The following is a 24,459-nucleotide window of genomic DNA, read 5'->3' as shown; positions in this document are numbered from 1 at the left end:
TCAATTAACCACCAACTTTTAAACTACCTAGAAACCTTCCATCTGATCAACGATCGCCAGTATGGATTCCATCAGTGTCGATCCACTGGTGATATTCTGGCTTATGTTACCCATTTATGGACTAATTCAATGGAAAGGTTCGGTGAAACACAAGTAGTTGCTCTTGACATCTCAAAGGCTTTTGATCGTGTTTGGCATAAAGGTCTTCTAAACAAGCTTCCATTTTATGGTTTGCCAACTGTTTTTAGTAATTGGTTATCCAGTTTTCTCTCTGATCGCTCACTGAGGGTGATGGTAGATGGCTCTCTGTCTTCTAACTTCTCCACTAATGCCGGTGTCCCCCAAGGTTCAGTTCTTTCCCCCACTCTTTTCCTCTTGTATATCAATGACCTTCTTCCATTGACTGGAAATCCTATCCATAGTTTTGCCGATGATAGCACATTGCATTCAACTTTCCATTTTGAGAAACCTTGTCCAGCTCAATCAGCTTCAAGTTCTCGAAAATCTGCTGCCAATTCCTTAAATGCCGATCTTCAGGTAATTCTCCAGTGGGGCAAAGACAACTTAGTTGATTTCAACCCTTCTAAAACTCAATCTTGTCTTATATCTCGCAAAAAGGATTCTTCTGCTCCTATGCTTATCTTTAGTGACACTCCGATTTCTAGGCAAAATGATATATCTCTTTTGGGGATTACCCTGACTTCTAATCTCTCTTGACACAAGCACATTACAAATATTGCTTCCTCTGCATCTAAAAAACTTGGTTTTCTCTTTCGCTCTCGCCGTTACTTTTCTTCCAAACAGCTGCTCACTCTGTATAAATCGCAAATCCGCCCTGCCATGGAATATTGTTACCACATCTGGGGTGGTGCCCCCAAAACCTCTCTCAGGCTTCTTGATTCCATTCAGAAGAGGGCAGTTAGGTTAATTAATGATTCATCTCTAACAGAGTCTCTCCACTCGCTTTCTCATAGACGCACTGTTTCTGCTGCATGCCTCTTCTTCAGATACTTCCATGGGCACTGTTCTTCTGAATTGGCTTCTGTAATTCCCGCTCTCTCTTTCAAAACAGTCCGAACACGTGCTGCCACCAGCCAACATCCATTTACTGTCCAACTTCAAACCCACAGAACCAACTTTTCATCTTCCTCATTTATTCATTCAACTGCCGTTTTCTGGAACAACCTTCCTTCATACGTATTTCCTGAAAATTACAATCTACAGAAGTTCAAGTCCAATATCAACAAATATCTTCTTTCGTCTTCTCAACCTCCAACCCAAGCACGGTACTAAGTACTATAGGTTCTAATACCTCTCGTGTTTGGGGTTCTCATAAAAAAAAAAATAAAAAATAAAAATAAAAACACATATTAAAAATAAAAATATTGTAATGTGTGTTTTTTAATATTTCAGAGTTCAGTTTTAACTTATGAAGTCATTCCTAAAACATTCTAGCCATATCTTGAATATGTATGTGTGTGCATATGTGTATCTGCACACACATGCATAATTTGTTACTAATTTTTTCCTTTTTTTTTTTTTCAAGGGAGGTTATCAAATAGAATTCTTTTATCTTTTAAATTTTTCTCTTTTTTTGATTTATCTCCTTTGAAAATGAGCAAAATTGGTGAAATTTGTATTCACAATTGTTGTAATGAAGAGTTATTTTTTTGTGTTTCTGTTTATTAGGTGTCAATAAAAAAAAAAAGGTGTCAAACTGTTTCATTCACAGTAGTGCAGCACAGCAGGTCTCATTACAGGAATGAGGTTAAAGGAGATGCTCCACATCTAGGCTGAAATATGTCTAATTGAAACAGAAGTAGAGCCAATTTGCTGTGGTGGTTTACGTAAAACAGTTTCTGCTCTAATGTAAAGCCCACTGGGTTTGATACAGTGGGCGTTTCCTTGCTTGTTTCTGATAGCAGTTGTGTCATTTTTTAAGCATGAGACTGCCTGGGTGAGTTAATACCCTGCTTATCTATTTTGTATTTTCGATTTTATATTTTATTTGGTAGTTTGATTTTAATTTTTGCTTGAATGAAGGTGGCATTTGGGATCTCTTCAGCATTAATTTCCATATTGACTCAATCAATCAGCAGGTCTAAAAAAAATAAAAATATGCAAATTAATCATAAAATCCAAGTCATAAGTGATTAATTAAGCAATTATAATAAAATTCCTTAAGCAAACCAAATGACAGAAAGAATTAAATAATGAAGGAAAGAAGGGGTGGTCACGAGCATACAACTAAAAAAGAATAGCATGGGACAGAAGAAACTTGTAAATCAAAAAGGGAGGATATACAAAGATTGAAGTAATTTCAGCGTGAATATTAATGATCCTCCAGTATGGATTACACCATAAACCTGCATAGAACCAAATAACAAGTATGCTGTGATTGTTTAGCCCATAGGTTCTTACAGGTATACCATGTGGCACAATTAGGTGTACCAGTGGTACACCTAATTTAATTTATCGTACGTTTCTATAATTCGATAGTATGAATCAGAGCTGTGCTACTCAATATTCTATAATTCATAATTCATAAGTTTCTATAATTCATAACTTATCTTTTACACTCAAATTCACTCTTTCTGTTCACTGACTTTTTTTTTTTTTGGTAGTAAAATTTAAAACAGTAAAAAAGATAAGCGTCAATCAATAACAAAGCACACAGCACACACAAATTGGAACTAACATGACACACAAGTGAGACGAAATTTAGATATAGAAATGAAGAGCAGATTTCAGCAAAGGGGAAACACATTTCACCGTAATAACATGAAAACACAGAATTCCAGCTATCAGTATTATCGCAAATGAATAAGATCAAGTTTACTACCCATTTATTGCACTAACAGAAAAGCCCAATAAACCAGAAACTGAATTATTTTTATTGTTTTATGGTTGTGACCTCCAGAAATTAGGTGCCTTCATAGCCAGGTGGGCAGGAGCAGCAGTGCATAGCACACGCTTCTGGATTAGACTGGGGTTCGAGCCCCTCACCACCAAATACGGAGGATGCGGAAAGGTCAGGGAATGACCACTGCATATCTCGGAGCAATATGGCCTTAGTTGCTAATGCTCTTAAAAACCAAATAACAAACAAACAATAACCTCCAGAAATGTGCTTTAGAAAAATATCACAGAGGCATTCAAAATTGATTCTTATAACCGAAGGCTTCTCCGTAGCCAGGTGGGAAGGAGCAGCAGTGCGTGGCACACGCTTCTTGATTAGACCGGGGTTCGAGCCCGTCACCACCAAATACGGAGGATGCAGAAAGGTCAAGGGAATGACCACCGCACATTCCTGGAGCAATATGGCCTTAGTTGCTAATGCTCCTAAAAATCAAACAAACAAAACAATCTTATAACCGAAAATGTGATTCTAGGGCTAAGAATCATCCAGTCTATAGATGAAGGTTTGGGAACATCATCTGATATCACAAAGCAGATAACTGTTCTAGATGTACTTCATATGACAATGAGTGCCTGGAATGAAGTTTTCAAAACCTGCATTAGCAACTGTTTCAAAAAATGTGGATTAATTATTCATGATGGACAACTAAGTCACGATACTGATCACGTTGAAAAGCCTGAAGACATGAGTGAACAGGAGTTTAATGATTGGGTGGACATAAATGGTGATCGACAAGTTACTACAGCTTTAACAGATGAAGAAATTGCCCAGTCTGTTACTGATAATTTCACCGAGGAGGAGGAGGAAGAAAATGAAGATGAACCCGAATGAATTCTAGTTACAAAATGGCAAACTCATGAAGCTATAGTCATCCTGAGGAGAGCATTGGAAGAAACTGGTGCAAGTGATTGTGAATATAGACTTTTATACAATATTGAAAAATTTATAAATAGACTTTGTAGTGATAATTTAACGCAATCTAAAAATAAGTGACTATTAAAAATTATAATCATATTACAAATTATGTTTAATTGATATGTATATTAATATATTGTAAATTAATTAATTGATGTATATATTAATTAAGCTATGTAAGTAAGTATAAATTTATTTTTATTTTGTTCAGAAAGAATATTCCGATTTTTATATGTCATTTAATTGATAATAAACTTTGGTAATAAAGTGTAAATTTGTGCTTTATATCTTTATTTTTATAGCCTCTGGATAATATTTGTTGATTTTTGCTTATTAGAATCTCCATTTATTAGCATCAAAATTCAATTTGCAAATGTGATCACTATAACCAGCACTTACTGTACATGAAAACACTGGCATAATTTGATTTATTACTATGGTGATACAGAAACGTTCCTTTTTTTTTAAGTTGTACATTTAGGAAAAAAGGTTGAGAATCTCCTGCTTTGACATATCCTAGACCTAATGCACTTCGTTGTGCAAGTGAAACCTAGATGGGAAAAAAAAATACTGCATTTTCAAGGATATGCATCGTGTCCACTCAATTAAAAATTTTCAGTACAGTATATCTCTTTGAAGCATTTATATCAGTGCATGCTGGAACCAAAATTATATTGTGCATACTTTTATTTAAAAATCTATTTAAAAACATAAATTCAATTTAAAAAAAATTAAAAAGTTGCACAATTTTAAAATGTTTTATGTTTATTTTAAAAATTTTGAATTGAATAGCCTACAAAAATTTTTGACACTTGCTGGAGAGTTATTTGAATTATATCTGGACTGAAATAGGAACCAGTTATGCAAGAAATAAGAGACTGGTAAATAAGATGTTACCATATCATGTGATGTAATTTAGCATTAGCAGAGGCATATGATGCAAGAAAGCAAGCTTATTCAGCATCAGCCAAAAAAAAAAAAAAACTGCTCCATTTCACCCCTCCGTTCGTTCCAAATACCTGTCCAGCTCAGCCTTAATTTTATTTAGGCTATCAACCTCCACAACAAAAGATGGAAGTCTGTTCCGCCAATCAACTACTGCTGGCTAAAGGCAAACTTCTGCACATCTATCCTGCAACTGTCTTTCCTCAATTTGAATTTATGCCCTCTCAGGAGATTATTCTGAGCAAGAAGAAGAATCCCATCAGCATTGAGCATGCTCAAACCATTCAAGGCTTTATACACTTTAATTAGATCACCTCGCCGGTGCTTAGTCTCCAGACACTGTAATTTGCAAAACTTAAGCCTTTCTTCGTAAGAGCAACCCTTTGTTCCATTCACTAATCTTGTTGCCCTTCTCTGTACTTGTTCCAACAGCTCTACATCCTTCTTAAAATGAGGCCTCCAGACCTGTATACAGTACTCAAGGTGTGGCCTGACCATTGCCTTATACAAGGGGATAATCACCTCCTTATCCCTGCTAGAAAAATTCCTGTATATCATTGACAAGACACCATGAGCTACTCTTGCAAGACCGTCTGCACTGCTCAGAAAACTTCATATCTGCCTGGACAATTACCCCCAGGTCCTTTTCATTCTCTACCACTATCAGTGTAGTACCATAGAGTTGATATGTTGCTCAGGGGTTGCTGTTTCCCACATGTAGTACTTTACATTTGTCAATGTTAAACTTCATTTGCCACCTCTCAGGCCATCTGCTCAACTTTCCCAGATCCTGTTGCAGCTGCATAGCGTCAGTAGTGTCCTTAACAACACTACCAACCTTTGTATCGTCTGCCAACTTGGACATTAAGCCTGATATACCATCATCAGGATCATTTATAAATACAGAAAACAACAATGGACCCAATGGACCCAACACTGAACCCTGAGGGACTCCACTAATAACATTAGTCCACAAAGAGCAGTGTCCATTGATTAACACTCTGTCTTCTCCTACTCAACCATCCTTTTATCCATATCAGCAATTTGCCTCCAATGCCACACTGCTCCAATTTATGCAACGGTATCAAAAACTTTTCTAAGATCCAAATATATGATATCAAAATTATTTTTTGCATCCAGTTCCTTTGTGACCATATCATAGTATCCAATCAAATTGGTCAGACAAGACTTTCCCTTAACAAAACCATGCTGTGTCCATCCTATAACTGAAGTCTTGTCTAGATGATCCTGCAGTGCTTCTTTAACCAGTCCCTCCATTAATTTTCCTGGAACAGAAGTTAAACTAACAGGTCTATAATTACTTGTGTCACCCTTTGATCCTCTTGTGAATTGGGGTCACATTTACATCTCCAGTCCATGGGTACCTCCCCTGAGTCCAAGGAAGCTCTCATAATTATGGCTAAGGATTTGCTTACTTCCTTTGCTGCCTCCTTTAATATAACTGGATAGATCCTATCCACCCCGGGTGCCTTTTTTATGTTTATCTTCAACAATTTCTCCTCCACTTTCCTCTCAGTTATTACAAAATCATCTAGCTCACTGCCAGAGCTTAATTCACCTCTGGCATTCCCCTCCCTGTATAACTCCTCATGTGTGATTGTAATGAAAAATACTCATTTAGTTTGTAAGCCACCTGAGTGGGATCATCAGCAGTTGAACCATCAATATCCAGTGGACCAATCTGATTCATCCCTTTCCTTCTAGAGTTTACATAGGTAAAAAATTGAGTTCAAAAAGTATCCCCAGAAGGGTTGTAGCTTTTCTTAAAATTGAGTATTGAACATTAATTTCATAGAAATTTAATTGAAATTGAGTATTATCAATTTCTTGAATAAACAACTATTTTCTTAAAAAGAAATGGTTCAAATATTTTGAGAGTATAGTATAACTGAATATAATAATTCAATTCTGATCAGTTTTATTTTATCAAAACAATTCTTTACTTAATAGTTCTTCACTGTGTATTGAGAAGAGAAAAAGATGATGGATAAAAAAGATTCACACGTGGTTTAAAGAAGAGCAGTACAACCTGTGAAGATAATGGAAAGTGGTTTGCCAGATCGTGAGAAGGAAACAAGTACTGTGTATTGAGATATCAGATGTCTGTTGATTGACACTCTTTAAGAATAGCAATTATTATTCCTGTGCTAGAAAAAAAAAAAAAAAAAGCAGCTAAATATTTAAAATAATTTTGTTGATATTTAGGTATATAGTATATATTGTTTTATATGGTATAAGTACAAAACAAATGAAATTAGCATTAGTAGAGGCATTTGATGCAAGGAAGCAAGCTTATGCAGCATCAGCCAAAAAAAAAAAAAAAAATAAATAAATAAAAAATAACCACTTCCACTTCACCCCTCTGTTCGTTCGAAATACCTGTCCAGCTGAGCCTTAAACTTATTTAGGCTATCAACTTCCACGACAAGGGATGGAAGTCGATTCCACCAACCAACCACCCGCTGGCTAAAGGGAAATTTCCTCACGTCTATCCTACATCTGTCTTTCCTCAATTTGAATTTATGCCCTCTCAGGTGATTATTCTGAGCAAGAGGAAGAATCCCATCAGCATTGAGCATGCTCAAACCATTCAAGGCTTTATACACCTCTATCAGATCCCCTCGCTGGTGGCTAGTCTCCAGACACTGTAATTTGCAAAACTTAAGCCTTTCTTCGTAAGAGCACCCCTTTGTTCCATTCACTAATCTTGTTGCCCTTCTCTGTACTCATTCCAGCAGCTGTACATCCTTCTTGAAATGAGGCCTCCAGCCCTGTATACAGTACTCTAGGTGTGGCCTGACCATTGCCTTATACAAGGGAATAATCACTTCCTTATCCCTGGTAGAAAAATTCCTATATATCATTGACAATACACCATGAGCTACTCTTGCAGCCCATCTGCACTACTCAGAAAACTTCATATCTGCCTGCACAGCCACCCCCAGGTCCCTTTCATTCTCTACCACTGTCAGTGTAGTACCACAGAGTTGATACGTTGCTCTGGGGTTGCTGTTTCCCATATGTAGTACTTTACATTTGTCAATGTTAAACTTCAAATTATAGGACTTTCATATGCTAGGCATAATTTCTCAGTCTGATTCACATTGATTTGTTGCATTCCTGATAAGTGGCAATTCATGAATTGGTTACTCTTTGTCACCCATATTTTTACTGAATACATACAAGGAAGCAGAGGAGTATTTTTGGCAGAACCATGCTCGGACCTTCTGAGTCTCTAAACTAAGTCGACCCAAAAATACAAAGGATATTTACTGAAGGAACTATTGATAAATAAACTTAAAACTGAAACTCAAAGTTAAGGTGAACAATGTTTGCACACTTTAATGTAACTTAAATATTAAAACTTTTTTTTTTTTTTTTTTTAAGAACAAAGTCATTTATCTTCAAATAATGAGCTACAAAGTTTTTCACTTCTGATAATTAATGGTTATCAGAGAAGATAGCTTTTCTTGTAGCAATATTGCCCACAATTCATTCTTAATGAGTTTTAATAGGAAAAATTACATTTCCCCTGAATGGTTTGTTATTATTATATTCAAAAATAGCTGTGTATAAAGTGTGTCTGCTTTGTTTTTGGTGAGTGAACTTAACTTAAAATTAAATGAACACCTTGTGGTTTTCACACCTCTCTCGAACAATAGTGATAGACATATAAATGAACATTTTTTTTTTTTTATGGTGACAACGAAATTGCATTGTAAAAAGAAACACATTCAAATTGCTCACCATCAGTTTTACTTTAGCTTCAATATATCCCTAATTACTTATGGGGATATAACTCATGCATTTTTTTTTGGAGAAAAAAGATAATTAAGCTGTAATCAGGTCATTAAACAAAGGTTTGTATAACTCCTACACACACACACATTGTGTGATAAAAAAAAAAATCACACTCAATAAAGGTATTACAATATTGCATGACTTACTATTACAATATTAAGTCTTGCAATACAAAAAATTATTATAATAAACATGCAGAACAATTTACACTATATATCTCTCCATCTCACAATAAAAAAATTTTTATTTTTAATTTATTAGTCCCTCAAATTAATTATATGTATAATTGCAAATATTACATGCAAAAATAACCCTCTATATACATCTAATTTAAGCAACTAATTTTATATATTACATTATTAGAAAATTTATGCTTTTAATTTTAAACAAGATGTCCTTAATTTCAACAGTTGTTGAGACACAGTGTTAATATTACTAGTAGCAAATGATGCAAGAAACAAACAGCTTATATAGCATCAACCAAAAGAAATGCTTCCCATATAAAAAAAAAATATATTCTGTTTATACTCCAGCATGACAACCAAGTCAGTAGAGTTTACAATAAATCGTCAATACAAATATTTATCATATTTAGTAGTCACGGGCTTGAACCCCAGCGCACTCAAGGAACGCATGCTATGCACTCTCGCTCCTGACCACTCGGCTATGTCAGGCCTCTATCACCTGTTCATCCGAATAGCTTGTATAGTTCTTTCTTGAATTTATTCAACTTATCCACTTCCACAACACCAGATGGAAGTTTGTTCTGACAAACTTCCATGTGGTGTTGGAATCAATTCCTTGCTGGCTGAAGGCAAATTTCTGCTCATCTATCCTACAATCATCCTGCCTCAGTTTTAATTTATGTCTCCCTCATGTGTAATCTAAGCAAGAGCAAAGATGCCGTTACCAATTAACTTACTCAATCTGTACAAAGCTTTAAACACCTCATTCAGCTTTTCTCATAGGTGTCTAGTTTCCAGACATTTTATTTATGAACTGAAGCTTTTTCTTGGTAAGAGCACCCTATTGTTCCCCACTCACTAATCTTGTTACTTTTCTCAGTACTCACTCCAGCAAAATTCCTGTATATCATTGACAAAAACCCCATTCTACAATTAACCCCCCCCCACCACTGGGTCACTTTCATTCTGTATTACCCTGAGTGTAATACCACACAATTGGTTTGTTATTCTAGGATCAGTGTCACCCATATGCAGTAACTTGCATTTTTCAATGTTAAACTTAAATTGCCACTTCTCAGCCCATCTGCCTAATTTTTCTAGACTTTGTTGCATAAAAGACCCTGATTAGAGTCACTAACGAAATTGCCAACCTTCGTATCAGCTGGCTGCAAACTTAGACATTAAGCCTGATATACCTTTATCAGTATCATTAATAAGTATAAAAAACAATACTGGGCGCAGCACTGAATCCTGAGGAACTCTGCTAATAACAGTAGTCTAAGAAGAGTAGTGCCCATTGATAATCACTCTGTCTTCTTCTCCTCAATCGTCCCTCTATTCATAGCAGTAACTTTCACGTAATTCCATACTGCTCCAATTTGTACGTCTTCTATGTGGAACAGTAACAAAAGGTTTTCTGATATCTAGGTATATGATGTTAAAATTATTTTTTGCATCCAGTTCCTTTGTTACTGCATCATTGTATCCAGTCAGATTGGTCAGAGAAGATCACCCCTTGCAGTAACAAATCCATTCACTGACTGCCATATAACTGCATTCCTGTCTAGATATCCCAGAATTACTTTTATTCAGACTGTCACACTTGAGACATTTTACTTCTCTTCTCTGACTTTGAAATAACATCCACTCTTTTGCATTCGATGCACCAACTCTGCTGGAATATTACTGTGATCTGCATGAGAAAACAGCCAGCAGCAGCAGTAGGACTAGGATCTGTGTTACTTCCAACTTTTGTAGTTGTAGTAGGATGATGATACATATCTTGAAATTCATGAGATGTTTGTTGTATTATAGAGGTCACAACTTCATTTTGCTCTTCAGGAATTATCTTACTATTCTCCTACAGATTTCTTCAGAGAGTCTGAAGTGAACTGTCCTATGAGACCAGTTGTCATCACAGTTGGTATATATGTTTTGTAGCATTAGTATTAGTAGAGGCATATGATGCAAGAAAGCAAGCTTATGCACCATCAGCCATAAAAAAAAAACACTCTTCCATTCCACCCCCCCCCCCCCATTCATTCCAAATACCTGTCCAGCTCAGCCTTAATTTTATTTAGGCTATCAACCTCCACAACAAAAGATGGAAGTCTGTTCCACCAATCAACTACTGCTGTCTAAAGGCAAACTTCTGCACATCTATCCTGCAACTGTCTTTCCTCAATTTGAATTTATGCCCTCTCAGGAGATTATTCTGAGCAAGAAGAAGAATCCCATCAGCATTGAGCATGCTCAAACCATTCAAGGCTTTATACACTTTAATTAGATCACCTCACCGGTGCTTAGTCTCCAGACACTGTAATTTGCAAAACTTAAGCCTTTCTACGTAAGAGCAACCCTTTGTTCCATTCACTAATCTTGTTGCCCTTCTCTGTACTTGTTCCAACAGCTCTACATCCTTCTTAAAATGAGGCCTCCAGACCTGTATACAGTACTCAAGGTGCGGCCTGACCATTGCCTTATACAAGGGGATAATCACCTCCTTATCCCTGCTAGAAAAATTCCTGTATATCATTGACAAGACACCATGAGCTACTCTTGCAGACCATCTGCACTGCTCAGAAAACTTCATATCTGCCTGCACAATTACCCCCAGGTCCTTTTCATTCTCTACCACTGTCAGTTTAGTACCACAGAGTTGATATGTTGCTCTGGGGTTACTGCTTCCCGTATGTAGTACTTTACAATTGTCAATGTTAAACTTCATTTGCCACCTCTCAGCCCATCTGCTCAACTTTTCTAAATCCTGTTGCAACAGCATACTGTCATTAGTGTCCTTAACAACCTTGCCTGCCAACCTTCGTATCATCTGCAAAATTGGCCATTAAGCCTGATATACCATCGTCAATATCATTGATAAATACACAAAACAACAGTGGGCCCAACACCAAACCTTGTGGGACTCCAGTAATAACATTAGTCCATGAAGAGTAGTGTCCATTGATTACCACTCTGTCTTCTCCCACTGAAACATCCCTTTATCCATATCAGCAATTTGCCTCCAGTTCCATACTGCTCCAATTTGTACAGCAGTCTTCCATGTGCAAAAGTATCAAAAGCTTTCCTGAAATCCAAGTATATGATATCAAAATTATTTTTTGCATCCAGTTCCTTTGCAGCCACATCTTAATATCCAATCAGATTGGTCAGACAAGACTTCCCCTTAACAAAACCATGCTGTGTCCATCTATAACTGAAGTTTTTGTCTAGATGATCCTGCAGTGCTTCTTTAACCAGTGCCTCCATTAATTTACCTGGAACAGAAGTTAAACTAACAGGTCTATAATTACTTGTGTCGACCTTTGATCTTCCTTTGTGAATTGGGGTCACGTTTGCACATCTCCAGTCCATGGGTACCTCTCCTGAATCCAAGGAAGCTCTCATAATTATGGCTAAGGGTTTCTGCCTCCTTTAATATAACTGTATAGATCCCATCCACCACACTATCTTCAATAATTTCTCCTCCACTTTCCTCTCAGTTATTACAAAATCATCTAGCTCACTGTCAGAGTATAATTCACCTCTGGCATTCCCCTCCCTGAACAATTCCTCAAGTGTGAATGTAGATGCAAAATACTCATTTAGTTTGTTAGCGACCTAAGCAGGATCATCAACAGTTGAACCATCAATATCCAGTGAACCAATCTGATTCATCCCTTTCCTTCTAGAGTTTACATATGTAAAGAACTCTTTGCTGTTTTTCTTTGCATCCTTTGCATTAGCATTAGCATTAGTACAGGCATTTGATGCAAGAAAGCAAGCTTATGCAGCATCAGCCAAAAAGAAAAAAAAAACCCACTTCCACTTCACCCCTCTGTTCGTTCAAAATACCTGTCCAGCTGAGCCTTAAACTTATTTAGGCTATCAACCTCCATGACAAGGGATGGAAGTCTGTTCCACCAACCAACCACCCACTGGCTAAAGGCAAATTTCCGGATGTCTATCCTACATCTGTCTTTCCTCAATTTGAATTTATGCCCTCTCAGGAGATTATTCTGAGCTAGAGGAAGAGTCCGATCAGCATTGAGCATGCTCAAACCATTCAAGGCTTTATACACCTCTATCAGATCACCTCGCTGGTGGTGCCTAGTCTCCAGACACTGTAATTTGCAAAACTTAAGCCTTTCTTCGTAAGAGCACCCCTTTGTTCTGTTCACTAATCTTGTTGCCCTTCTCTGTACTCGTTCCAGCATCTCTACATCCTTCTTGAAATGAGGCCTCCAGACCTGTATACAGTACTCTAGGTGTGGCCTGACCATTGCCTTATACAAGGGAATAATCACCTCCTTATCCCTGCTGGAAAAATTCCTGTATATCATTGACAATACTCCATGAGCTACTCTTGCTGCCCATCTGCACTGCTCAGAGAACTTCATATCTGCCTGCACAACCACCCCCAAGTCCCTTTCATTCTCTACCACTGTCAGTGTAGTACCACAGAGTTGATACGTTGCTCTGAGGTTGCTGTTTCCCATGTGTAGTACTTTACATTTGTCAATGTTAAACTTCATTTGCCACCTCTCAGCCCATCTGCTCAACCTTTCCAGATCCTGTTGCAGCAGCATAGTGTCAGTAGTGTCCTTGACAACCCTGCCAACCTTTGTATCGTCTGCAAACTTGGACATTAAGCTTGATATATCATCATCAATATCATTTATAAATACAAAAAACAATAATGGACCCAACACTGAGCCCTGAGGGACTCCACTAATAACATTAGTCCACGATGAGCAGTGTCCATTGATTACCACTCTCTGTCTTCTCCCCCTCAACCACCCCTTTATCCATAGGAGCAATTTGCCTCCAATGTCACACTGCTCCAATTTGTGTAGCAGTCTTCCATGTGCAACAGTATCAAAAGCCTTTCTAAGATCCAAGTATATAATATCAAAGTTATTCCCTGCATCCAGTTCTTTTGTGACTGCATCATAGTATCCAATCAAATTGGTCAGGCAAGACTTCCCCTTAACAAAACCATGCAGTGTCCGAGTTGTTGTTTGTTTGTTTATTTGATTTTTAGGAGCATTAGCAACTAAGGCCATATTGCTCCAGGATATGCGGTGGTCATTCCGTGACCTTTCCGCATCCTCCGTATTTGGTGGTGACGGGCTCGAACCCCGGTCTAATCAAGAAGCGTGTGCTACGCACTGCTGCTCCTTCCCACCTGGCCAGTGTCCGAGCTATAACTGAAGTCTTGTCTAAGTGATCCTGCAGTGCTTCTTTAACCAGTGCCTCCATTAATTTTCCTGGAACAGAAGTTAAGCTCACAGGTCTATAATTACTTGTGTCAGCCTTTGATCCTCCTTTGTGAATTGGGGTCACATTTGCACATTTCCAGTCTATGGGTACCTCCCCTGAGTCCAAGGAAGCTCTCATAATTATGGCTAAGGGTTTGCTTACTTCCTTTGCTGCCTCCTTTAATATAACTGGATAGATTCCCATCCACCCCGGGTGCCTTTCTTGTGTTTATCTTCAACAATTTCTCCTCCACTTTACTCCCAGTTATTTCAAGATTCTGTAGCTTACTGCTAGAGTTGAATACACCTCTGACATTCCCCTCGCTGAATAACTCCTCATGTGTGAATGTCGATGCAAAATATTCATTTAGTTTGTTAGCTACCTGAGCAGGATCATCAACAGTTGACCCATCAATATCAAGTGGACCAATCTGATTCATCCCCTTCCTTCTAGAGTTTACATAAGTAAAGAACTCTTTGCTGTTTTTCTTTGCATCCCTTGCCAAGGATTTCTCGTAATCTGCCTTCGCCTGCCTAACCTCCTTTGTAACTTGGTTGCATATCAACTTGTATCTATCATAGGCTTCTGTGTCATGTGTTAATTTGTAAGGATCCCATGCATTTTTCTTCTCTGCCATATGCCTCATTAGTTCATCTGACATCCATTTTGGCCTAAACCTTGAACAATATTTCTTAGTTGGTATGTAAAGCCTAGTAGCTTCCAAGATAAGTTCTTTGAATGCTTCCCATTTTGAATTTGCTGTTGGTAACATCATCAGTTGGTCCCACTGTATAGAATTTAAATACTGTCTCAGTCCATCGTAGTCGCCTTTACGGAAGCAATAACCCTTCCCTTTACCCCTAATGGTAGTTACCTCTTTGAGTAAATCCCACTTCAGCACACTGTGATCCCTGCCACCTAGTGGTTCATTTATCTGCAGATTCTTAGTGCATGAAGAATCACTGCTTATAATCAAATCAAGAGTATTACTCCCTCTAGTTGCCTCCCGAACATGCTGATGTAGAAAACAATCATCCAATAAATCCACAAAAGCCCTGCTAGTGTGTGAGTGACCAGCCCCCAAATTCCAGTCAATATCTGGGAAATTAAAATCTCCCATTATAAGACTCTCTGATTTACTGGCCCACTCTATTTCCCTGTACAGTTTCTTATTATACTCATCAGAGTCATTAGGCCTATAGCACACTCCTACTCTCAATTTTGATCTCCCAATACTTATGTCACACCAAACTGACTCAACACTGCACTGTCCAGCGATGTCGACTGGCTTCACTTCCTTGGTTTTTATGTGTTTCTTAACTAATAGCATAACCCCTCCCCACTTCCTATCCTGTCTATCCTTTCTTTAACGTACTCCCCAAATTCCAGTTCTGCATCACTTATATCTGTGTGTCACCACGTCTGATATCCCAACAATATCTGCCTTTGATGTTTTGAGCAATACCTCAAATTCATCAAATTTGTTTACTAAACTCCTAGCATTGGTGTACACGCAAGTATACCTACACCTGTTTCTATTCTTAGCTACCCTAACACAACCCATGTGTTTACTTGTACTGCAATGGCTCCCAGCAGTCTCTGAAATATCAAGCATCTTGTTTTTCAGGCTTCTGCTCATTCTAATAGAAGCAGTGCAAGAATCTCTTTCACCTCTGCCAGTGGCTACTGTCAATCTATTGGTCTTTGTCTCCCCCCAAGCTAGCAGTTTTCCGCCCCACCTAACACTGCCTCGATAGCATCAGCAAATATTCTTGCACCTATTCTTTGACAAAGATTTCTCATAATCTGCCTTTGCCTGCCTAATCTCCTTTGTGATTTGGTTACAGACCAGCTTATATCTATCATAGGCTTCCATGTCACCCATTAATTTATATGAGTCCCATGCATTTTTCTTCTCTGCCAAATGTCTCATTAGTTCATCTGACATCCATTTAGGCCTACCATGTTGATGCTATATGGTTGTGTGTTAAAGACAAATATGTAATACTCTACCCAAACTCTGTTACCAAATTATAGTCCACAGTACCAAACTCTGGATTGCCAAAGATCTGAAATAAACACTAAGCATAACAAAACACATGGGACAAGTGAAGCAGTCTTTTTTTTTTTCACAGAAGTAAACTTGCTTTCTTGCTCCTTTGAAGAAGAATTAAGTAAGTCTCATCTTAAGAATGATGTGGATGTGTTGGAATGGATGCAGAGAAGAGCAACAAGGTTAGTCAAAGACATAGGGTACTCTTAGCATGAAAAACTTCAGTTCTGCAAATTGCAATGTCTGGAAATTAGGCACCTGATAAGGATCTGAGGTGTTTAAGGCCTTAAATGGGTTGAGTAAATTAAATGCAAGTGGCACACTAACTCCTTCTCAGGTGAGACATATAAAGAGACAAATTTAAATTGAGAAGACATGGTTGTAGGGTAGATTTGAAAAATTTTGCTTTCAGTCAGAGTGATTGGTTGTTTGAACAAACTGCCATTTGGTGTTGTGGAGGTGGGTAATTTGAATAAAGTTATGGGAGAATTAGACAAATTGTTAGAGGGAGACAGACAAATGAGATTGGTAGAGTTCACCCCCTCCACTGCATCATTTGCAATTTCTAATACTACTAACTTGTAAGGAAGATTTAAAACAATTAATCAGGCTCTTCCAAATGACTGCATCCTTGAATCTTTAGTTGATTCAAGTACTTATCTAGCAAAAAAGTGATTCTAGTTTAACTAATCTTAAGTGACTGTATGGGATTCTCAAGTTTGCACAGGTAAAAAATGCAAGGTTTCATTTCTTTGCTTGACTGAATACGATTGTGAATTCTAATGCAAACAAGAACAAAAATAATTTTTCAAAAAAAATATTAAGCTTGACTATAGTCTGGAACAAATAATTACATTCATATTTAAGTTCTGCACATACTTCTACATTCACCGTATTCTTAATCCTTTGTAACAGTAAATAATATAATTGAACAGTTGATGAGCTCCTTTTGAAACTAAAACTAAGGTGGCCACCATTTTTACACTAATACTTTCATTGTGTAAATAAAGCAAACAAGTCCAACTTTATCAACGTCAATGAACTTGAAATACATTGGAAATTATAATAAATGCTCTTGCTCAGAAAAGTTAAGTAAGATTTAAAAAAAAAAAAGTTTTTCAAGCATACTGTTTAAATATTTCCTTTTTACTTCCTTAGCTATTAAAGGCATAGACAGAAAAAACAAGTCTCAAACTTCTACATTTTGGTTACCTGCAAAATTTAAGTTAACTTTTCAAATGCTACAAAAAGAACTGCTGTTTGTATACACCTTGATAACAATATGGCTTACCTTGCCAATCCTTGTAAAGAAGGATAGGTGAATTTGCTACTTTGTGACTTTATTAGACTTATCCACAGATGATAAACAACCTGTAGTGCTACATCCAAATGAAATGAAGTGACAGTTTTGTTGGCATTGGATCTAACATATTATACATCAAATAACTGAATTCTAACAAATATTCACTTTTATAAATATTACAACAATAATTTGACTTTTCTTCAAAGGCACATATTACTCTCTGATAGTGCGAACTTCACTTTTTGTTAAGAACTGATCTTTAAATCAGCCCTTTCAAATCAAAGTTATCTTCATCACTTCAGATTGCTGATTTTCCTTTTCAAATATTGTGTCATGTTTTCATGCTCAAGACAGGCAGTGCTGGCAACAGTAGTGATGAAAAGCCTAATCAACTTATTTCTTTAGATTATATCACATATAGTGCACAACAACCTGACTTAATGTGATTTGGCTCAGTAAAGGTTCATGAATGTGCAGCAACTTTTTTTTTTTAGTAACCTAATAAAGTTAGATATAACTATAAATTAAGTTATACAGAAATAGTTATTTGGATTATAGTTTTATCTCTAATAATAAAATTTAGACACATCATTGAGACAAACTATTTTTCCTTTATTGTAAAGGAAAAAGAAATAAACAGTTACTGTGATGGAAACACATGGAAATCCCTTCTAATTTAAATTTTTAAAGTCTCCTATAAACATCAATTTTGTAGTTGCTTGTGAAAAATTCCTTTCCTTTTGAATAAATTAATTAAAAAAGAAATTGTCTCTATGACAACAGGATAACTAACATAGACATTTCTCATCATCATCTTCCAATTGTTGTTGAATTAAGGTCAGCCAATTTAATTGACCATAAAGACTGACTAATTTCAACAGTACAAAATAGATTAGCACAAGGTTTCTTCTTCTTGTCTTGACTAGTGGTTGTTGGTGGTTCCAAGCAGTATAACTCTTTCCTTGCCCAAGAAGTATTGCCTAAGGTGTCAGTATTAGCCACTTAAATTTGGAAAGGAAGCCTGGTGTCAGCTATATTAAAGTTTAAGTTGGACATCCATCCGATGGTCCTAAAAGGCTCTCTTGCTACCATGTGTAATTCTCAGGCAACTTCCATTACAAGTTAGAATGCAACAGAACTAAGCCACCAGTGTTAATGGGTTTAAATTTTCTAGACTTATGTATATATCTCCTATTTTTGTCAACTGCTTCTTCACAATGTTTTCTGATGACATCATTAATGTTGGCAAAGACTATATTGGTATCCAATGTTCTTAAAAAAAATGTGTATGACATTAGTAGGCATCATGACCAGATCATGGACATACATTATATAAAATCACACTAGTGTGATAAACTTGATCATATGTGAATAGACATTGACTCAAAATGTTGTCCCATCTGAGCATTGGAGCTTGAATATGATCCCATCTTGGATGTGATTTCTCTGCAAAAGATAGCCATTTAAGTATTCGTTGATGCCATAGTCTTGAAGCTTGGCTAGCAGAATGCTGTGCTGCTCTGTCAAACACATTACTAATATTAATTAATGTTATTAATGACATTTACTTGGTGTCCTTTGTCAATGTTATTGGTAACAAACTGCAATTTCAGGATGCAGTCATCTCTGAACTTTATCACACCTAAATATTATTTACCAAAAGGCATCCTTGTTAATTGCTTGTCATTGTATACATGCTAGCATCACCAAAATTTTGAACTTCAGTGGCTATATAAACTTTTTCTTCAATACTACTATTTTCTTCAGATATTTCATTACCTTTACTCTCTGTAATGCACATATTGACACTATCAGAACTTTGAAGTTCATATAATAATAAAATTCCTAAATCACAAAAATGTTACAGACAACCAGGTGAATTTAACATAAAAACTTGCTAGGACATGAAATATAATAACATATACACAAACAGTCCATTTCATTATTTCCATAAACATACTGAAATAACAAACTGTAGTATTATATTAAAGTTAATACATTTGTGAAATAATCCATATATAACATTAATGCCATTCCTGGGAATGGTGTTATTGTTATATATGGATTCCTCCTCCAGCATGTATTAAATTTTGTGCAGTGATGGACAGTGTGGGGCAGAGAATTTATAATCTAGGTGGTGTACTGTGGATTATAAAATTCATTTCCAGAATGGTTCCAGCAAGGCCTGCACCTACCCATAATGGGCAGGTGCAGTCTCACTGAAACAATTCTGGAAATGTACCCTGTTCATTCAAAATGCTGGACATGATTTCCTCCAGCATTGCTAGATAATTTTCACTGTAAAGTGTCTCTTCAAAGAAGTGAGATCCACAATTGAATCATTCCATATTCCACACCACGCCATGACTTGAGAACATCCTTGTTCCTTGAATGGGTTTACCAGATAATCCCCAATGGGGATTATCTGGTAAACAATAATAGAAATTTTATGTGTTTACTTTGTTGAAGACATAAAAATTAGCCTCATTGGGAAAAAATTTTTGACAAAGTCCAGGTCTTTGAATCATCTTCAATCAGTTTCTGCAGCAACTGCATCTTATATGGATACCACTTATTTTTATACAGAATTCTGCTGATGCTTGTGAGATGCTCGCACGTCAAGTGAAACTCCAGTTTCACTTGACGTGCGATGCAGTGACTTATTGGAACTTGCCACAAACATTTCCTAAAGTGAAGGTAGTGCTCATATTCCTAAAGTGAAGGTGTATGGTACTACACTTAGGGTGGTAGAAAATGAAAAAGACCTGGGAGTAATTGTGCAATCAGATATGAAGTTTTCTGAGCAATGCATACAGGCTGCAAGAGCAGGTCATGGGGTTTTGTCAATGACGTACAGGAATTTTGCTAGCAGGGAAAAGGAGGTGATTATCCCTTTGTATAAGGCAATGGTCAGGCCAGGCTTTCAGTACTGCGTACAGGTCTGGAGGCCCCATTTTAGGAAGGATGTAGATTTGCTTGAGCGTGTACAGAGAATGGCAACAAGATTGGTGAAGGGAATGAAGGGATCCTCTTACCAAGAGTGGTTTAAGTTCTACAAATTGCAGTGGCTGGAGACTAGGCACCTGCGTGGTGATCTGATTGAGGTGTATAAGGCCTTGAATGGGTTGAGCATGCTGAATTCTGATGGGATCCTTCCACTTGTTCAGATTACGGACCTAAGGGGGCATAAATTCAAATTAAGAAAGGACAGATGTAGAATAGATGTGCAGAAATTTGCCTTTAGCCAGCGGGTGGTTAATTGCTGGAACAAACTTCTATCTGTCGTTGTGGAAGTTGATAGATTGAATAAATTTAAGGAGGAACTGGACAGGCATTTGGAGCGAATGGTGTGATTTTTTTTTTTTTGGCTGATGCTGCATAAGCTCATACACTTGCTTTCTTGCATCACATGCCACTACTACTATCACATCACCAACAGCGGTTCAGCCTCAACATCTGGGCTGGTGTTTTTGGTGATAAGTTATTTGGGCTCCATGTACTTCCAAACAAACTCACAGGGCAGGCGTACAGAAACTTTCTAGAAAACAACATGCATGATTTCTTGGACGACACGCCGCTGATCGTTTGTCAACAAGCGCACTTCATGCACGATGGCACTCCCACACATTTCGGCCACCGAGCCCGCAGTTACCTGAATCGAAGGTTTCCTGATCGGTGGATAGGTAGAGGTGGACCAACTGCATGGCCTCCACGCTCACCTAATTTAAACCCACTAGATTTCTTCTTGTGGGGCCATATATAGTCATTGGTGTATTCGACTCCGTTAGTTGATGTGGAAACTCTCCGCAATCGAATTGTGGCAAGTTGTGAGACAATACGAAACATGTCAGGAATTTGGCATCATCTTCGTGAGTCCATGAGACATCAATGTGAGGCCTGTATTCAGGCAGAAGGTGGACATTTTGAACAATTACTGTAAGATGATGTGAACAGTTAAGTGTCATAGGCAGACCTTCAAAACTCGGAAACCAAGCATTTCCGGAAATATGTTGATATAAAATATTTTTATTGTCTACATATGAGGAACTCATTCCAGAAGTTATGCCATGTATTTTTGAGACACCCTGTATATATACTGGGTGGTTATAAAATAAGTTTCCTTATTCAAGAGACCCTAGTGTCAAAATGGTTAGAGTTAAATTGACAGGTATGTCATTTAGGGTATGGGGAAGCGATTTGTAGAAGAAAAAAAATTAGTTCAAATTTCCGCCACCAGAGAAAAACGGCGCTGCACATATGTAAAAGTTGTCATTTACTTCAAGACACACTGCTTACGCAAATGACATCCTGTTAGATAAAAGCAGAAAGGCCAATGCCACCGTCAATAACCATTATGATTCTTACAAAAAAGGAAAGTGCTCTTTTAGTAAAACTGTTCTACCAGAATAATAGTAACGTTAATGCAGCACTACGTGAATATCGGAAACTTAAAGGTTTGCATAAGGACCTTTGACATCAGTGAGGCTTCGAAAACTAATAAAGAAATTTGAAGTGACTGGGAAGTTAGGTGTAATTCCAGCAGGGGATGACCACGTATCAGAACGGAGGTAGTGGATGAAGTGGCAGTTGCAGTGGTCAGAATGTGAAACACTACCAGTCATTAGTGCCTGCCAGAGGTGTGTCAAGGGACTTAAACCTTCCCTGGTCTACTGTATGTAAAGCGCTTCGAATAATTTTATGCTGGTTCCTGTACAAGATTCATGGTCGACAAGTGAAGGAACTGCTTCGTTCAACATTCGGAAATGATCGCATCATTTCTAGAGACTTTCTGCAGTTTTGGCCAGCCCTCAATCCCTATGCTTTTTTGGTTATTGGGATACCTGAAAGACAGAGTTTACCGTCGTGGCATACAGATGCTTGTTGATTTGAAAGCAATCATTAAACAGCATTTAGCCAACATCCTGAATGAGATGCTAGCGAAACTGTGTCGCACGCAGTCCTCCTTTTTCAGAATGTCATCTCAAGTGAAGGAAAGCACATAGAACAATATCTGTAGATTTCTAAGTTCTGATATTAAAATCTAATCCTAAGTTAAGTATTCCAGCTCATGTTTACAGTGTCAATTTCTCCCCTTGTGGTGGAAATTTGAACAAATTTTTTTTCTTCCACAAATTGCTTCCCCATACCCTAAATGACATAACTACCAAATTTCACAGCACTACCTCTAACCGTTTTTACACTAGGATCTCCTGAATAGGGAAACCTATTTTATAACCACCCAGTGTACAGAGTCAGTCTAAAAATGTGCCTTAATTTTGCTCTTGAGGAAAAAACTCTTGTTATTCTTCTTCATTTTTGCACAATGCAAAAATGAAGAAATGGGGTATGTACATATTATATAAGATAAATAGTTTAATTTTGTATTTATGAACTAGATTTTAAGTAGATGTCTTGTATATTATGCACATTTTATAATAAACTGAATTATATTTATGGATTTTTAGAACCAGAAAAAGAAAATTGATGAATGATATTAGTGTGGATCATGGAATTAAAGGAGAGTTCTACACTTTGTTTTCAAACTTAGAGGGATGAAAAATGCTTTATCAATACTTTAGGATGACAAACAAATGTTTAAATGAATTACTGGTTTTCGTTGAAAACAATAGACAGGATACTAATTATCATTGTGCTATTCCACCAACAGAGCGTCTTACAATAACTCAGAGGTAAGATTGAAATTATAATTTTTTTTAAATGAAAATTAGTTTATTATTACAAATTGTATACATAAACATAACTGTAAAAATTACATGGTCTGTTTGAACAATTATAATTCTTGGATGGAAAATTGTGTATATCAGGACACTGCTGCATTACTTTCCCCTGTTAATGATTAATTCATATGAACATGTTGAAAGTTAGGATCTGAAGAGATGCTAAAATTAGCTGAACAAGATTCAACCGAACTGGAAAGTATAGGTGTACTTGATGTCCTTTCCCCATAATTAGAACTGGCTGTAAATGATAATAATGACTGTTCTTCCTCTTCTCACTGTTCCCATTCCTGTTCCATAATAATGTTTACAGCTTTCATTTTTGTCAGTGTTTGCCTCCATGGTAAAAATGAATTGTTTCACAAATCCCAAAAACATAAGCTCTATTACAGAAAAATTTGACTGTCTGTATTAATTGTTCATGAGTTTTGTGAGTATTTTGCAAATATGATATTACTTTATCAACTAAGTACTGTTTATCTTGTGTACTTTCTTTGCTCCTAGGAACTCTTCCAAAATTCAAGTTTATGTTGAAAAGATACAATTCTGTCTCTTCTTATGAATATTGACATGCTCTTTCCTTGAATCTCATGAGAGATTTAGTTCATTAATTCTTGTAATGTCTGCTAAGTATGCCAATTTCTGCAGCCAAGATGTATTTCCCAGATAGCAAGAAAGGTAAAATGGGTGATCAATAAAAAAAGAATAAATTTCCAAGTGAAACTCAAACTCTAACAAGAACTTTGCCCCTAGAAAGCCATCTTATTTTTCCATGAAGAAGCAGCATTGTGTGGTTACTGCCTGTTTCTTTGAAAAGTAACTTAAACATACTGTTGTTAAGTGGCCTGGATTTAATGTGGTTTGCTATCTTTACACCATCATCCAACACAGTTTTTAGATCTCTTTCCATTGGTAACAACCGCTTGTCGATGGAGCACACAATGACTACTCTAAGATGGCACCAACTCTTTGATAAGTGCCATCACACTGGTTTTTTTGTCGTTGTTCTGGCTCCATCAGTACACACATCAACACACTTCTGTAGGAGGCCTAGGTAGCATTTTGATTATTAATTTTTGAAATTTTCACCATAAAGCTCTGACAGATTGTTAATGCCTCAAACTTATGCTTGAAAAAGCTAATATCTTTGTCCTTGTATTCAGGGTGATTAGTATCACAATGTCTATGAAGCTTGGTAGGTAACATAGAACAGTTTGAAAACACTTTGTTACACAAGATGCATAGGGAATTAGGGGCAAGTTTATCACCTGTATATGTAAACCCAAGAGATAAATAGGAACCATTGTACTCCCATTTTT

General features: G+C 37.0%; 1 long non-coding RNA gene across 1 annotated transcript; it reads left to right on the top strand.

The window, feature by feature from the left end:
- Positions 1-1,846: 1,846 nt before the first annotated feature.
- On the top strand, positions 1,847-22,954 carry LOC150085268 (uncharacterized). Its single transcript, XR_016546922.1, has 3 exons — positions 1,847-1,957; positions 6,752-6,878; positions 22,868-22,954. It is a non-coding gene; the product is annotated as an uncharacterized LOC150085268 (long non-coding RNA).
- The last annotated feature ends 1,505 nt before the right edge of the window (positions 22,955-24,459 follow it).

The sequence above is a fragment of the Mastigoproctus giganteus genome, chromosome 5 (genome assembly GCF_048544385.1).
Source record: "Mastigoproctus giganteus isolate SK-2022 chromosome 5, ASM4854438v1, whole genome shotgun sequence".
NCBI lineage: Eukaryota > Metazoa > Arthropoda > Arachnida > Uropygi > Thelyphonidae > Mastigoproctus > Mastigoproctus giganteus.
The sequence above is the reverse complement of the archived record's forward strand: the minus strand, read 5'-3'. Positions and strand labels throughout refer to the sequence as shown.